The following is a 16,508-nucleotide window of genomic DNA, read 5'->3' on the forward strand; positions in this document are numbered from 1 at the left end:
AGGTAGTAACGGTGAGGCCTATCCCTGTAATATAGAGACTGCACCACCAGGTAGTGACGGTGAGGCCTATCCCTGTAATATAGAGACTGCACCACCAGGTAGTAACGGTGAGGCCTATCCCTGTAATATAGAGACTGCACCACCAGGTAGTGACGGTGAGGAGTCTGTAATATCGAGACTAGCACCACCAGGTAGTGACTTTGAGGCCTATCCCTGTAATATAGATACTAGCACCACCACTAGCACCACCAGGTGGTGACGGTGAGGAGTCTGTAATATAGAGACTAGCACCACCAGGTAGTGACTGTCAGGAGTCTTTAATATAGAGACTAGCACCACCAGGTAGTGACTGTCACGAGTCTGTAATATAGAGACTAGCACCACCAGGTAGTGACTGTGAGAAGTCTGTAAAATAGAGACTAGCACCACCAGGTAGTGACGGTGAGGAGTCTGTAATATAGAGACTAGCACCACCAGGTAGTGACTGTCAGGAGTCTGTAATATAGAGACTAGCACCACCAGGTAGTGACGGTGAGGAATCTGTATTATAGAGACTAACACCCCAGGTAGTGACGATGAGGAGTCTGTAATATAGAGACTAGCACCACCAGGTAGTGACTGTCAGGAGTCTGTAATATAGAGACTAGCACCACCAGGTAGTGACGGTGAGGAGTCTGTAATATAGAGACTAGCACCACCAGGTAGTGACGGTGAGGAGTCTGTAATATAGAGACTAGCACCACCAGGTAGTGACTGTCAGGAGTCTGTAATATAGAGACTAACACCACCAGGTAGTGACGGTGAGGAGTCTGTAATATAGAGACTAGCACCACCAGGTAGTGACTGTCAGGAGTCTGTAATATAGAGACTAACACCACCAGGTAGTGACGATGAGGAGTCTGTAATATAGAGACTATCACCCCCAGGTAGTGACGGTGAGGAGTCTGTAATATAGAGACTAGCACCACCAGGTAGTGACGGCGAGGAGTCTGTAATATAGAGACTAGCACCACCAGGTAGTAGTGACGGTGAGGAGTCTGTAATATAGAGACTAGCACCACCACTAATACCACCAGGTAGTGACTGTCAGGAGTATTTAATATAGAGACTAGCACCACCAGGTAGTGACGGTGTGGAGTCTGTAATATAGAGACTAGCACCACCAGGTAGTGACTGTCAGGAGTCTTTAATATAGAGACTAGCACCACCAGGTAGTGACTGTCACGAGTCTGTAATATAGAGACTAGCACCACCAGGTAGTGACCGTGAGAAGTCTGTAAAATAGAGACTAGCACCACCAGGTAGTGACGGTGAGGAGTCTGTAATATCGAGACTAGCACCACCAGGTTGTGACTGTCAGGAGTCTGTAATATCGAGACTAGCACCACCAGGTAGTGACTGTCAGGAGTCTGTAATATAGAGACTAGCACCACCAGGTAGTGACGGTGAGGAATCTGTATTATAGAGACTAACACCCCAGGTAGTGACGGTGAGGAGTCTGTAATATAGAGACTAGCACCACCAGGTAGTGACTGTCAGGAGTCTGTAGAGACTGAGGAGTCTGTAATATAGAGACTAGCACCACCAGGTAATGACGGTGAGGAGTCTGTAATATAGAGACTAGCACCACTAGGTAGTGACTGTCAGGAGTCTGTAATATAGAGACTAGCACCACCAGGTAGTGACTGTCAGGAGTCTGTAATATAGAGACTAGCACCACCAGGTAGTGACGGTGAGGAGTCTGTAATATAGAGACTAGCATCACCAGGTAGTGACTGTGAGGAGTCTGTAATATAGAGACTAGCACAACCAGGTAGTGACGGCGAGGAGTCTGTAATATAGAGACTAGCACCACCAGGTAGTGACTGTGAGGAGTCTGTAATATAGAGACTAGCACCGCCAGGTAGTGACTGTGAGGAGTCTGTAATATAGAGACTAGCACCACCAGGTAGTGACTGTGAGGAGTCTGTAATATAGAGACTAGCACCACCAGGTAGTGAAGGTGAGGAGTCTGTAATATAGAGACTAGCACCACCAGGTAGTGACTGTGAGGAGTCTGTAATATAGAGACTAGCACCACCAGGTAATGACTGAGGAGTCTGTAATATAGAGATTATGTAGTGACTGTGAGGAGTCTGTAATATAGAGACTTGCACCACCAGGTAGTGACGGTGAGGAGTTTATAATATAGAGACTAGCAACACCAGGTAGTAATGGTGAGGAGTCTGTAATATCGAGACTAGCACCACAAGGTAGTGACTGTTAGGAGTCTGTAATATAGAGACTTGCACCACCAGGTAGTCACGGTGAGGCGTCTGTAATATAAAGACTAGCACCACCAGGTAGTAACGGTGAGGCCTCTCCCTGTAATATAGAGACTGCACCACCAGGTAGTGACGGTGAGGCCTATCCCTGTAATATAGAGACTGCACCACCAGGTAGTAACGGTGAGGCCTATCCCTGTAATATAGAGACTGCACCACCAGGTAGTGACGGTGGGGAGTCTGTAATATCGAGACTAGCACCACCAGGTAGTGACTGTCAGGAGTCTTTAATATAGAGACTAGCACCACCAGGTAGTGACTGTCAGGAGTCTGTAATATAGAGACTAGCACCACCAGGTAGTGACCGTGAGAAGTCTGTAAAATAGAGACTAGCACCACCAGGTAGTGACGGTGAGGAGTCTGTAATATCGAGACTAGCACCACCAGGTTGTGACTGTCAGGAGTCTGTAATATCGAGACTAGCACCACCAGGTAGTGACTGTCAGGAGTCTGTAATATAGAGACTAGCACCACCAGGTAGTGACGGTGAGAATCTGTATTATAGAGACTAACACCCCAGGTAGTGACGGTGAGGAGTCTGTAATATAGAGACTAGCACCACCAGGTAGTGACTGTCAGGAGTCTGTAGAGACTGAGGAGTCTGTAATATAGAGACTAGCACCACCAGGTAATGACGGTGAGGAGTCTGTAATATAGAGACTAGCACCACTAGGTAGTGACTGTCAGGAGTCTGTAATATAGAGACTAGCACCACCAGGTAGTGACTGTCAGGAGTCTGTAATATAGAGACTAGCACCACCAGGTAGTGACGGTGAGGAGTCTGTAATATAGAGACTAGCATCACCAGGTAGTGACTGTGAGGAGTCTGTAATATAGAGACTAGCACAACCAGGTAGTGACGGCGAGGAGTCTGTAATATAGAGACTAGCACCACCAGGTAGTGACTGTGAGGAGTCTGTAATATAGAGACTAGCACCGCCAGGTAGTGACTGTGAGGAGTCTGTAATATAGAGACTAGCACCACCAGGTAGTGACTGTGAGGAGTCTGTAATATAGAGACTAGCACCACCAGGTAGTGAAGGTGAGGAGTCTGTAATATAGAGACTAGCACCACCAGGTAGTGACTGTGAGGAGTCTGTAATATAGAGACTAGCACCACCAGGTAATGACTGAGGAGTCTGTAATATAGAGATTATGTAGTGACTGTGAGGAGTCTGTAATATAGAGACTTGCACCACCAGGTAGTGACGGTGAGGAGTTTATAATATAGAGACTAGCAACACCAGGTAGTAATGGTGAGGAGTCTGTAATATCGAGACTAGCACCACAAGGTAGTGACTGTTAGGAGTCTGTAATATAGAGACTTGCACCACCAGGTAGTCACGGTGAGGCGTCTGTAATATAAAGACTAGCACCACCAGGTAGTAACGGTGAGGCCTCTCCCTGTAATATAGAGACTGCACCACCAGGTAGTGACGGTGAGGCCTATCCCTGTAATATAGAGACTGCACCACCAGGTAGTAACGGTGAGGCCTATCCCTGTAATATAGAGACTGCACCACCAGGTAGTGACGGTGGGGAGTCTGTAATATCGAGACTAGCACCACCAGGTAGTGACTGTCAGGAGTCTTTAATATAGAGACTAGCACCACCAGGTAGTGACTGTCAGAGTCTGTAATATAGAGACTAGCACCACCAGGTAGTGACCGTGAGAAGTCTGTAAAATAGAGACTAGCACCACCAGGTAGTGACGGTGAGGAGTCTGTAATATCGAGACTAGCACCACCAGGTTGTGACTGTCAGGAGTCTGTAATATCGAGACTAGCACCACCAGGTAGTGACTGTCAGGAGTCTGTAATATAGAGACTAGCACCACCAGGTAGTGACGGTGAGGAATCTGTATTATAGAGACTAACACCCCAGGTAGTGACGGTGAGGAGTCTGTAATATAGAGACTAGCACCACCAGGTAGTGACTGTCAGGAGTCTGTAGAGACTGAGGAGTCTGTAATATAGAGACTAGCACCACCAGGTAATGACGGTGAGGAGTCTGTAATATAGAGACTAGCACCACTAGGTAGTGACTGTCAGGAGTCTGTAATATAGAGACTAGCACCACCAGGTAGTGACTGTCAGGAGTCTGTAATATAGAGACTAGCACCACCAGGTAGTGACGGTGAGGAGTCTGTAATATAGAGACTAGCATCACCAGGTAGTGACTGTGAGGAGTCTGTAATATAGAGACTAGCACAACCAGGTAGTGACGGCGAGGAGTCTGTAATATAGAGACTAGCACCACCAGGTAGTGACTGTGAGGAGTCTGTAATATAGAGACTAGCACCGCCAGGTAGTGACTGTGAGGAGTCTGTAATATAGAGACTAGCACCACCAGGTAGTGACTGTGAGGAGTCTGTAATATAGAGACTAGCACCACCAGGTAGTGAAGGTGAGGAGTCTGTAATATAGAGACTAGCACCACCAGGTAGTGACTGTGAGGAGTCTGTAATATAGAGACTAGCACCACCAGGTAATGACTGAGGAGTCTGTAATATAGAGATTATGTAGTGACTGTGAGGAGTCTGTAATATAGAGACTTGCACCACCAGGTAGTGACGGTGAGGAGTTTATAATATAGAGACTAGCAACACCAGGTAGTAATGGTGAGGAGTCTGTAATATCGAGACTAGCACCACAAGGTAGTGACTGTTAGGAGTCTGTAATATAGAGACTTGCACCACCAGGTAGTCACGGTGAGGCGTCTGTAATATAAAGACTAGCACCACCAGGTAGTAACGGTGAGGCCTCTCCCTGTAATATAGAGACTGCACCACCAGGTAGTGACGGTGAGGCCTATCCCTGTAATATAGAGACTGCACCACCAGGTAGTAACGGTGAGGCCTATCCCTGTAATATAGAGACTGCACCACCAGGTAGTGACGGTGGGGAGTCTGTAATATCGAGACTAGCACCACCAGGTAGTGACTGTCAGGAGTCTTTAATATAGAGACTAGCACCACCAGGTAGTGACTGTCACGAGTCTGTAATATAGAGACTAGCACCACCAGGTAGTGACCGTGAGAAGTCTGTAAAATAGAGACTAGCACCACCAGGTAGTGACGGTGAGGAGTCTGTAATATAGAGACTAGCACCACCAGGTTGTGACTGTCAGGAGTCTGTAATATCGAGACTAGCACCACCAGGTAGTGACTGTCAGAGTCTGTAATATAGAGACTAGCACCACCAGGTAGTGACGGTGAGGAATCTGTATTATAGAGACTAACACCCCAGGTAGTGACGGTGAGGAGTCTGTAATATAGAGACTAGCACCACCAGGTAGTGACTGTCAGGAGTCTGTAGAGACTGAGGAGTCTGTAATATAGAGACTAGCACCACCAGGTAATGACGGTGAGGAGTCTGTAATATAGAGACTAGCACCACTAGGTAGTGACTGTCAGGAGTCTGTAATATAGAGACTAGCACCACCAGGTAGTGACGGTGAGGAGTCTGTAATATAGAGACTAGCACCACCAGGTAGTGACGGTGAGGAGTCTGTAATATAAAGACTAGCACCACCAGGTAGTAACGTGAGGCCTCTCCCTGTAATATAGAGACTGCACCACCAGGTAGTGACGGCGAGTCTGTAATATAGAGACTAGCACCACCAGGTAGTAGTGACGGTGAGGAGTCTGTAATATAGAGACTAGCACCACCACTAACACCACCAGGTAGTGACTGTCAGGAGTATTTAATATAGAGACTTGCACCACCAGGTAGTGACGGTGAGGAGTTTATAATATAGAGACTAGCAACACCAGGTAGTAATGGTGAGGAGTCTGTAATATCGAGACTAGCACCACAAGGTAGTGACTGTTAGGAGTCTGTAATATAGAGACTTGCACCACCAGGTAGTCACGGTGAGGCGTCTGTAATATAAAGACTAGCACCACCAGGTAGTAACGGTGAGGCCTATCCCTGTAATATAGAGACTGCACCACCAGGTAGTGACGGTGAGGCCTATCCCTGTAATATAGAGACTGCACCACCAGGTAGTAACGGTGAGGCCTATCCCTGTAATATAGAGACTGCACAACCAGGTAGTGACGGTGAGGAGTCTGTAATATCGAGACTAGCACCAACAGGTAGTGACTGTCAGGAGTCTGTAATATAGAGACCAGCACCACCAGGTAGTGACTTTGAGGCCTATCCCTGTAATATAGATACTAGCACCACCACTAGCACCACCAGGTAGTGACGGTGAGGAGTCTTTAATATAGAGACTAGCACCACCAGGTAGTGACTGTCAGGAGTCTTTAATATAGAGACTAGCACCACCAGGTAGTGAAGGTGAGGAGTCTGTAATATAGAGACTAGCACCACCAGGTAGTGACTGTGAGGAGTCTGTAATATAGAGACTAGCACCACCAGGTAATGACTGAGGAGTCTGTAATATAGAGATTATGTAGTGACTGTGAGGAGTCTGTAATATAGAGACTTGCACCACCAGGTAGTGACGGTGAGGAGTTTATAATATAGAGACTAGCAACACCAGGTAGTAATGGTGAGGAGTCTGTAATATCGAGACTAGCACCACAAGGTAGTGACTGTTAGGAGTCTGTAATATAGAGACTTGCACCACCAGGTAGTCACGGTGGCGTCTGTAATATAAAGACTAGCACCACCAGGTAGTAACGGTGAGGCCTCTCCCTGTAATATAGAGACTGCACCACCAGGTAGTGACGGTGAGGCCTATCCCTGTAATATAGAGACTGCACCACCAGGTAGTAACGGTGAGGCCCTATCCCTGTAATATAGAGACTGCACCACCAGGTAGTGACGGTGGGGAGTCTGTAATATCGAGACTAGCACCACCAGGTAGTGACTGTCAGGAGTCTTTAATATAGAGACTAGCACCACCAGGTAGTGACTGTCACGAGTCTGTAATATAGAGACTAGCACCACCAGGTAGTGACCGTGAGAAGTCTGTAAAATAGAGACTAGCACCACCAGGTAGTGACGGTGAGGAGTCTGTAATATAGAGACTAGCACCACCAGGTTGTGACTGTCAGGAGTCTGTAATATCGAGACTAGCACCACCAGGTAGTGACTGTCAGGAGTCTGTAATATAGAGACTAGCACCACCAGGTAGTGACGGTGAGGAATCTGTATTATAGAGACTAACACCCCAGGTAGTGACGGTGAGGAGTCTGTAATATAGAGACTAGCACCACCAGGTAGTGACTGTCAGGAGTCTGTAGAGACTGAGGAGTCTGTAATATAGAGACTAGCACCACCAGGTAATGACGGTGAGGAGTCTGTAATATAGAGACTAGCACCACTAGGTAGTGACTGTCAGGAGTCTGTAATATAGAGACTAGCACCACCAGGTAGTGACGGTGAGGAGTCTGTAATATAGAGACTAGCACCACCAGGTAGTGACGGTGAGGAGTCTGTAATATAAAGACTAGCACCACCAGGTAGTAACGGTGAGGCCTCTCCCTGTAATATAGAGACTGCACCACCAGGTAGTGACGGCGAGGAGTCTGTAATATAGAGACTAGCACCACCAGGTAGTAGTGACGGTGAGGAGTCTGTAATATAGAGACTAGCACCACCACTAACACCACCAGGTAGTGACTGTCAGGAGTATTTAATATAGAGACTTGCACCACCAGGTAGTGACGGTGAGGAGTTTATAATATAGAGACTAGCAACACCAGGTAGTAATGGTGAGGAGTCTGTAATATCGAGACTAGCACCACAAGGTAGTGACTGTTAGGAGTCTGTAATATAGAGACTTGCACCACCAGGTAGTCACGGTGAGGCGTCTGTAATATAAAGACTAGCACCACCAGGTAGTAACGGTGAGGCCTATCCCTGTAATATAGAGACTGCACCACCAGGTAGTGACGGTGAGGCCTATCCCTGTAATATAGAGACTGCACCACCAGGTAGTAACGGTGAGGCCTATCCCTGTAATATAGAGACTGCACAACCAGGTAGTGACGGTGAGGAGTCTGTAATATCGAGACTAGCACCAACAGGTAGTGACTGTCAGGAGTCTGTAATATAGAGACCAGCACCACCAGGTAGTGACTTTGAGGCCTATCCCTGTAATATAGATACTAGCACCACCACTAGCACCACCAGGTAGTGACGGTGAGGAGTCTTTAATATAGAGACTAGCACCACCAGGTAGTGACTGTCAGGAGTCTTTAATATAGAGACTAGCACCACCAGGTAGTGACTGTCACAAGTCTGTAATATAGAGACTAGCACCACCAGGTAGTGACCGTGAGAAGTCTGTAAAATAGAGACTAGCACCACCAGGTAGTGACGGTGAGGAGTCTGTAATATAGAGACTATCACCCCCAGGTAGTGACGGTGAGGAGTCTGTAATATAGAGACTAGCACCACCAGGTCGTGACTGTCAGGAGTCTGTAATATCGAGACTAGCACCACCAGGTAGTGACTGTCAGGAGTCTGTAATATAGAGACTAGCACCACCAGGTAGTGACGGTGAGGAATCTGTATTATAGAGACTAACACCCCAGGTAGTGACGGTGAGGAGTCTGTAATATAGAGACTAGCACCACCAGGTAGTGACTGTCAGGAGTCTGTAGAGACTGAGGAGTCTGTAATATAGAGACTAGCACCACCAGGTAATGACGGTGAGGAGTCTGTAATATAGAGACTAGCACCACTAGGTAGTGACTGTCAGGAGTCTGTAATATAGAGACAGGCACCACCAGGTAGTGACGGTGAGGAGTCTGTAATATAGAGACTAGCACCACCAGGTAGTGACGGTGAGGAGTCTGTAATATAGAGACTAGCACCACCAGGTAGTGACGGCGAGGAGTCTGTAATATAGAGACTAGCACCACCAGGTAGTGACTGTCAGGAGTCTTTAATATAGAGACTAGCACCACCAGGTAGTGACTGTCACAAGTCTGTAATATAGAGACTAGCACCACCAGGTAGTGACCGTGAGGAGTCTGTAATATAGAGACTATCACCCCCAGGTAGTGACGGTGAGGAGTCTGTAATATAGAGACTAGCACCACCAGGTTGTGACTGTCAGGAGTCTGTAATATCGAGACTAGCACCACCAGGTAGTGACTGTCAGGAGTCTGTAATATAGAGACTAGCACCACCAGGTAGTGACGGTGAGGAATCTGTATTATAGAGACTAACACCCCAGGTAGTGACGGTGAGGAGTCTGTAATATAGAGACTAGCACCACCAGGTAGTGACTGTAAGGAGTCTGTAGAGACTGAGGAGTCTGTAATATAGAGACTAGCACCACCAGGTAATGACGGTGAGGAGTCTGTAATATAGAGACTAGCACCACTAGGTAGTGACTGTCAGGAGTCTGTAATATAGAGACAGGCACCACCAGGTAGTGACGGTGAGGAGTCTGTAATATAGAGACTAGCACCACCAGGTAGTGACGGTGAGGAGTCTGTAATATAGAGACTAGCACCACCAGGTAGTGACTGTCAGGAGTCTGTAATATAGAGACTAACACCACCAGGTAGTGACGATGAGGAGTCTGTAATATAGAGACTATCACCCCCAGGTAGTGACGGTGAGGAGTCTGTAATATATAGACTAGCACCACCAGGTAGTGACGGCGAGGAGTCTGTAATATAGAGACTAGCACCACCAGGTAGTAGTGACGGTGGGGAGTCTGTAATATAGAGACTAGCACCACCACTAACACCACCAGGTAGTGACTGTCAGGATTATTTAATATAGAGACTAGCCCCACCAGGTAGTGACGGTGAGGAGTCTGTAATATAGAGACTAGCACCACCAGGTAGTGACTGTCAGGAGTCTGTAATATAGAGACTAGCACCACCAGGTAGTGACGGTGAGGAATCTGTATTATAGAGACTAACACCCCAGGTAGTGACGGTGAGGAGTCTGTAATATAGAGACTAGCACCACCAGGTAGTGACTGTCAGGAGTCTGTAGAGACTGAGGAGTCTGTAATATAGAGACTAGCACCACCAGGTAATGACGGTGAGGAGTCTGTAATATAGAGACTAGCACCACTAGGTAGTGACTGTCAGGAGTCTGTAATATAGAGACTAGCACCACCAGGTAGTGACGGTGAGGAGTCTGTAATATAGAGACTAGCACCACCAGGTAGTGACGGTGAGGAGTCTGTAATATAGAGACTAGCACCACCAGGTAGTGACTGTCAGGAGTCTGTAATATAGAGACTAACACCACCAGGTAGTGACGATGAGGAGTCTGTAATATAGAGACTAACACCACCAGGTAGTGACGGTGAGGAGTCTGTAATATAGAGACTAGCACCACCAGGTAGTGACGGCGAGGAGTCTGTAATATAGAGACTAGCACCACCACTAACACCACCAGGTAGTGACTGTCAGGAGTATTTAATATAGAGACTTGCACCACCAGGTAGTGACGGTGAGGAGTTTATAATATAGAGACTAGCAACACCAGGTAGTAATGGTGAGGAGTCTGTAATTTCGAGACTAGCACCACAAGGTAGTGACTGTTAGGAGTCTGTAATATAGAGACTTGCACCACCAGGTAGTCATGGTGAGGCGTCTGTAATATGAAGACTAGCACCACCAGGTAGTAACGGTGAGGCCTATCCCTGTAATATAGAGACTGCACCACCAGGTAGTGACGGTGAGGCCTATCCCTGTAATATAGAGACTGCACCACCAGGTAGTAACGGTGAGGCCTATCCCTGTAATATAGAGACTGCACCACCAGGTAGTGACGGTGAGGAGTCTGTAATATCGAGACTAGCACCAACAGGTAGTGACTGTCAGGAGTCTGTAATATAGAGACCAGCACCACCAGGTAGTGACTTTGAGGCCTATCCCTGTAATATAGATACCAGCACCACCACTAGCACCACCAGGTAGTGACGGTGAGGAGTCTTTAATATAGAGACTAGCACCACCAGGTAGTGACTGTCAGGAGTCTTTAATATAGAGACTAGCACCACCAGGTAGTGACCGTGAGAAGTCTGTAAAATAGAGACTAGCACCACCAGGTAGTGACGGTGAGGAGTCTGTAATATAGAGACTATCACCCCCAGGTAGTGACGGTGAGGAGTCTGTAATATAGAGACTAGCACCACCAGGTAGTGACTGTCAGGAGTCTGTAATATAGAGACTAGCACCACCAGGTAGTGACGGTGAGGAATCTGTATTATAGAGACTAACACACCAGGTAGTGACGGTGAGGAGTCTGTAATATAGAGACTAGCACCACCAGGTAGTGACTGTCAGGAGTCTGTAGAGACTGAGGAGTCTGTAATATAGAGACTAGCACCACCAGGTAATGACGGTGAGGAGTCTGTAATATAGAGACTAGCACCACTAGGTAGTGACTGTCAGGAGTCTGTAATATAGAGACAGGCACCACCAGGTAGTGACGGTGAGGAGTCTGTAATATAGAGACTAGCACCACCAGGTAGTGACGGTGAGGAGTCTGTAATATAGAGACTAGCACCACCAGGTAGTGACTGTCAGGAGTCTGTAATATAGAGACTAACACCACCAGGTAGTGACGATGAGGAGTCTGTAATATAGAGACTATCACCCCCAGGTAGTGACGGTGAGGAGTCTGTAATATATAGACTAGCACCACCAGGTAGTGACGGCGAGGAGTCTGTAATATAGAGACTAGCACCACCAGGTAGTAGTGACGGTGGGGAGTCTGTAATATAGAGACTAGCACCACCACTAACACCACCAGGTAGTGACTGTCAGGATTATTTAATATAGAGACTAGCACCACCAGGTAGTGACGGTGAGGAGTCTGTAATATAGAGACTAGCACCACCAGGTAGTGACTGTCAGGAGTCTGTAATATAGAGACTAGCACCACCAGGTAGTGACGGTGAGGAATCTGTATTATAGAGACTAACACCCCAGGTAGTGACGGTGAGGAGTCTGTAATATAGAGACTAGCACCACCAGGTAGTGACTGTCAGGAGTCTGTAGAGACTGAGGAGTCTGTAATATAGAGACTAGCACCACCAGGTAATGACGGTGAGGAGTCTGTAATATAGAGACTAGCACCACTAGGTAGTGACTGTCAGGAGTCTGTAATATAGAGACTAGCACCACCAGGTAGTGACGGTGAGGAGTCTGTAATATAGAGACTAGCACCACCAGGTAGTGACGGTGAGGAGTCTGTAATATAGAGACTAGCACCACCAGGTAGTGACTGTCAGGAGTCTGTAATATAGAGACTAACACCACCAGGTAGTGACGATGAGGAGTCTGTAATATAGAGACTAACACCACCAGGTAGTGACGGTGAGGAGTCTGTAATATAGAGACTAGCACCACCAGGTAGTGACGGCGAGAAGTCTGTAATATAGAGACTAGCACCACCACTAACACCACCAGGTAGTGACTGTCAGGAGTATTTAATATAGAGACTTGCACCACCAGGTAGTGACGGTGAGGAGTTTATAATATAGAGACTAGCAACACCAGGTAGTAATGGTGAGGAGTCTGTAATATCGAGACTAGCACCACAAGGTAGTGACTGTTAGGAGTCTGTAATATAGAGACTTGCACCACCAGGTAGTCACGGTGAGGCGTCTGTAATATAAAGACTAGCACCACCAGGTAGTAACGGTGAGGCCTATCCCTGTAATATAGAGACTGCACCACCAGGTAGTGACGGTGAGGCCTATCCCTGTAATATAGAGACTGCACCACCAGGTAGTAACGGTGAGGCCTTCCCTGTAATATAGAGACTGCACCACCAGGTAGTGACGGTGAGGAGTCTGTAATATCGAGACTAGCACCAACAGGTAGTGACTGTCAGGAGTCTGTAATATAGAGACCAGCACCACCAGGTAGTGACTTTGAGGCCTATCCCTGTAATATAGATACTAGCACCACCACTAGCACCACCAGGTAGTGACGGTGAGGAGTCTGTAATATAGAGACTAGCACCACCAGGTAGTGACGGTGAGGAGTCTGTAATATAGAGACTAGCACCACCAGGTAGTGACTGTCAGGAGTCTGTAATATAGAGACTAACACCACCAGGTAGTGACGATGAGGAGTCTGTAATATAGAGACTATCACCCCCAGGTAGTGACGGTGAGGAGTCTGTAATATAGAGACTAGCACCACCAGGTAGTGACGGCGAGGAGTCTGTAATATAGAGACTAGCACCACCAGGTAGTAGTGACGGTGAGGAGTCTGTAATATAGAGACCAGCACCACCACTAACACCACCAGGTAGTGACTGTCAGGAGTATTTAATATAGAGACTTGCACCACCAGGTAGTGACGGTGAGGAGTTTATAATATAGAGACTAGCAACACCAGGTAGTAATGGTGAGGAGTCTGTAATATCGAGACTAGCACCACAAGGTAGTGACTGTTAGGAGTCTGTAATATAGAGACTTGCACCACCAGGTAGTCACGGTGAGGCGTCTGTAATATAAAGACTAGCACCACCAGGTAGTAACGGTGAGGCCTATCCCTGTAATATAGAGACTGCACCACCAGGTAGTGACGGTGAGGCCTATCCCTGTAATATAGAGACTGCACCACCAGGTAGTAACGGTGAGGCCTATCCCTGTAATATAGAGACTGCACCACCAGGTAGTGACGGTGAGGAGTCTGTAATATCGAGACTAGCACCAACAGGTAGTGACTGTTAGGAGTCTGTAATATAGAGACTTGCACCACCAGGTAGTCACGGTGAGGCGTCTGTAATATAAAGACTAGCACCACCAGGTAGTAACGGTGAGGCCTATCCCTGTAATATAGAGACTGCACCACCAGGTAGTGACGGTGAGGCCTATCCCTGTAATATAGAGACTGCACCACCAGGTAGTAACGGTGAGGCCTATCCCTGTAATATAGAGACTGCACCACCAGGTAGTGACGGTGAGGAGTCTGTAATATCGAGACTAGCACCAACAGGTAGTGACTGTCAGGAGTCTGTAATATAGAGACCAGCACCACCAGGTAGTGACTTTGAGGCTTATCCCTGTAATATAGATACTAGCACCACCACTAGCACCACCAGGTAGTGACGGTGAGGAGTCTGTAATATAGAGACTAGCACCACCAGGTAGTGACTGTCAGGAGACTTTAATATAGAGACTAGCACCACCAGGTAGTGACTGTCACGAGTCTGTAATATAGAGACTAGCACCACCAGGTAGTGACCGTGAGAAGTCTGTAAAATAGAGACTAGCACCACCAGGTAGTGACGGTGAGGAGTCTGTAATATAGAGACTATCACCCCCAGGTAGTGACTGTCAGGAGTCTGTAATATCGAGACTAGCACCACCAGGTTGTGACTGTCAGGAGTCTGTAATATAGAGACTAGCACCACCAGGTAGTGACGGTGAGGAATCTGTATTATAGAGACTAACACCCCAGGTAGTGACGGTGAGGAGTCTGTAATATAGAGACTAGCACCACCACTAACACCACCAGGTAGTGACTGTCAGGAGTATTTAATATAAAGACTAGCACCACCAGGTAGTGACGGTGAGGAGTCTGTAATATAGAGACTAGCACCACCAGGTAGTGACTGTCAGGAGTCTTTAATATAGAGACTAGCACCACCAGGTAGTGACTGTCACGAGTCTGTAATATAGAGACTAGCACCACCAGGTAGTGACGGTGAGGAGTCTGTAATATAGAGACTAGCACCACCAGGTTGTGACTGTCAGGAGTCTGTAATATCGAGACTAGCACCACCAGGTTGTGACTGTCAGGAGTCTGTAATATCGATACTAGCACCACCAGGTAGTGACTGTCAGGAGTCTGTAATATAGAGACTAGCACCACCAGGTAGTGACGGTGAGGAATCTGTATTATAGAGACTGACACCCCAGGTAGTGACGGTGGGGAGTCTGTAATATAGAGACTAGCACCACCAGGTAGTGACTGTCAGGAGTCTGTAGAGACTGAGGAGTCTGTAATATAGAGACTAGCACCACCAAGTAATGATGGTGAGGAGTCTGTAATATAGAGACTAGCACCACTAGGTAGTGACTGTTAGGAGTCTTTAATATAGAGACTAGCACCACCAGGTAGTGACTGTCAGGAGTCTGTAATATAGAGACTAGCACCACCAGGTAGTGACTGTCAGGAGTCTGTAATATAGAGACTAGCACCACCAGGTAGTGACGGTGAGGAATCTGTAATATAGAGACTAGCACCACCAGGTTGTGACTGTCAGGAGTCTGTAATATCGAGACTAGCACCACCAGGTAGTGACTGTCAGGAGTCTGTAATATAGAGACTAGCACCACCAGGTAGTGACGGTGAGGAATCTGTATTATAGAGACTAACACCCCAGGTAGTGACGGTGAGGAGTCTGTAATATAGAGACTAGCACCACCAGGTAGTGACGGCGAGGAGTCTGTAATATAGAGACTAGCACCACCAGGTAGTAGTGACGGTGAGGAGTCTGTAATATAGAGACTAGCACCACCACTAACACCACCAGGTAGTGACTGTCAGGAGTATTTAATATAGAGACTAGCACCACCAGGTAGTGACGGTGAGGAGTCTGTAATATAGAGACTAGCACCACCAGGTAGTGACTGTCAGGAGTCTTTAATATAGAGACTAGCACCACCAGGTAGTGACTGTCACGAGTCTGTAATATAGAGACTAGCACCACCAGGTAGTGACTGTCACGAGTCTGTAATATAGAGACTAGCACCACCAGGTAGTGACCGTGAGAAGTCTGTAAAATAGAGACTAGCACCACCAGGTAGTGACGGTGAGGAGTCTGTAATATAGTGACTAGCACCACCAGGTTGTGACTGTCAGGAGTCTGTAATATCGAGACTAGCACCACCAGGTAGTGACTGTCAGGAGTCTGTAATATAGAGACTAGCACCACCAGGTAGTGACGGTGAGGAATCTGTATTATAGAGACTAACACCCCAGGTAGTGACGGTGAGGAGTCTGTAATATAGAGACTAGCACCACCAGGTAGTGACTGTCAGGAGTCTGTAGAGACTGAGGAGTCTGTAATATAGAGACTAGCACCACCAGGTAATGATGGTGAGGAGTCTGTAATATAGAGACTAGCACCACTAGGTAGTGACTGTCAGGAGTCTTTAATATAGAGACTAGCACCACCAGGTAGTGACTGTCACGAGTCTGTAATATAGAGACTAGCACCACCAGGTAGTGACTGTCAGGAGTCTGTAATATAGAGACTAGCACCA

This window comes from Oncorhynchus nerka, linkage group LG18 (assembly GCF_034236695.1).
Source record: "Oncorhynchus nerka isolate Pitt River linkage group LG18, Oner_Uvic_2.0, whole genome shotgun sequence".
Classification (NCBI taxonomy): Eukaryota; Metazoa; Chordata; class Actinopteri; order Salmoniformes; family Salmonidae; genus Oncorhynchus; species Oncorhynchus nerka.